The following is a 2,355-nucleotide window of genomic DNA, read 5'->3' on the forward strand; positions in this document are numbered from 1 at the left end:
ACCATACGTAAATCTCCCCCACTGTACCTGTAAACCTGTACCATACGTAAGCACTCTCCCCCCTCACAATACCTGTAAACCTGTACCATACGTAACATCTCCACTGTACCTGTAAACCTGTACCATACGTGTTAACCTCCCTCACACCTGTAAACCTGTACCATACGTTAACTCCCTCACTGTACCTGTAAACCTGTACCATACGTGTTAATCCCCCCACAATACCTGTAAACCTGTACCATACGTGTTACTTCCTCCCTCACACACCAAACCTGTACCATACGTGTTAACCCTCACAATACCTGTAAACCTGTACCATACGTGTTACTCTCCCTCACAATACCTGTAAACCTGTACCATACGTAATCATCCCACTGTACCTGTAAACCTGTACCATACGTGTTAATCCTCACAATACCTGTAAACCTGTACCATACGTCGTTTCTCCCCTCCCCCTCACAATACCTGTAAACCGCCATACGTACCAACCTGTAACCTGACATACGTATACTCTCCCCCCACAATACCTGTAAACCTGTACCATACGTGTTACCCTCCCTCACAATACCAAACCTGTACCATACGTAACATCCCCCACTGTACCTGTAAACCTGTACCATACGTTAAACTCTCCTTCCCCACTGTACCTGTAAACCTTACCATACGTGTTAACTCTCCTTCCCCTCACTGTACCTGTAAACCTGTACCATACGTGCTAAACTCTCTCCCCCTCCTGTACCTGTAAACCTGTACCATACGTGTTAAACTCTCTCCCTCCCTCACTATACCTGTAAACCTGTACCATACGTGTTAAACTCTCTCCCCCTCCCCACTGTACCTGTAAACCTGTACCATACGTGTTAAACTCTCCCTTCCCTCACTGTACCTGTAAACCTGTACCATACGTGTTAAACTCTCTCCTTCCCTCCCACTGTACCTGTAAACCTGTACCATACGTGTTAAACTCTCTCCCTCCCTCACTGTACCTGTAAACCTGTACCATACGTGTTAACTCTCTCCCCTTCCCTCACTATACCTGTAAACCTGTACCATACGTGTTAAACTCTCTCCTTCCCACAATACCTGTAAACCTGTACCATATCGTTAAACTCTCCTTCCCTCACTGTACCTGTAAAACCTGACCATACGTGTAACTCTCTCCTTCCCTCACTGTACCTGTAAACCTGTACCATACGTGCAGCTCCTCTCCTTCCCCTCACAATACCTGTAAACCTGTACCATACGTGTTAATCTCCCCCTCCCTCCCACTATACCTGTAACCTGTACCATACGTATTAACTCTCTCCCTTCCCTCACTGTACCTGTAAACCTGTACCATACGTAACTCTCTCCCTTCCCCCCACTGTACCTGTAAACCTGTACCATACGTGTTAAACTCTCTCCTTCCCCCCACTGTACCTGTAAACCTGTACCATACGTGCTAAACTCTCTCCTTCCCTCACTGTACCTGTAAACCTGTACCATACGTGTTACTCTCCCTCCTTCCCCTCACTGTACCTGTAAACCTGTACCATACGTGTTAACTCTCTCCCTTCCCCCACTGTACCTGTAAACCTGTACCATACGTGTTAAACTCTCTCCTTCCTCACTGTACCTGTAAACCTGTACCATACGTTAAACTCTCTCCTTCCCTCACTGTACCTGTAAACCTGTACCATACGTGTTAAACTCTCTCCTTCCCTCACTGTACCTGTAAACCTGTACCATACGTGCTAAACTCTCTCCTTCCCTCCACTGTACCTGTAAACCTGTACCATACGTGTTAAACTCTCTCCTTCCCTCTGTACCTGTAAACCTGTACCATACGTGTTAAACTCTCTCCTTCCCTCCTGTACCTGTAAACCTGTACCATACGTGTTAAACTCTCCTTCCCTCACTGTACCTGTAAACCTGTACCATACGTTAAACTCTCTCCTTCCCCTCCCACTGTACCTGTAAACCTGTACCATACGTGTGCTCTCTCTCCTTCCCTCACTGTACCTGTAAACCTGTACCCATACTGTTAAACTCTCCTTCCCTCACTGTACCTGTAAACCTGTACCATACGTGTTAAACTCTCTCCCCCCTCACTGTACCTGTAAACCTGTACCATACGTGTTAAACTCTCTCCTTCCCTCCTGTACCTGTAAACCTGTACCATACGTGTTAAACTCTCTCCCTTCCCCTCACTGTACCTGTAAACCTGTACCATACGTGTTAAACTCTCTCCTTCCCCTCACTGTACCTGTAAACCTGTACCATACGTGTTAAACTCTCTCCTTCCCTCACTGTACCTGTAAACCTGTACCATACGTGCTAAACTCTCCTTCCTCCCACTGTACCTGTAAACCTGTA

Source organism: Homarus americanus, unplaced genomic scaffold (assembly GCF_018991925.1).
Source record: "Homarus americanus isolate GMGI-L3 unplaced genomic scaffold, GMGI_Hamer_2.0 scaffold32347, whole genome shotgun sequence".
Lineage (NCBI taxonomy): Eukaryota > Metazoa > Arthropoda > Malacostraca > Decapoda > Nephropidae > Homarus > Homarus americanus.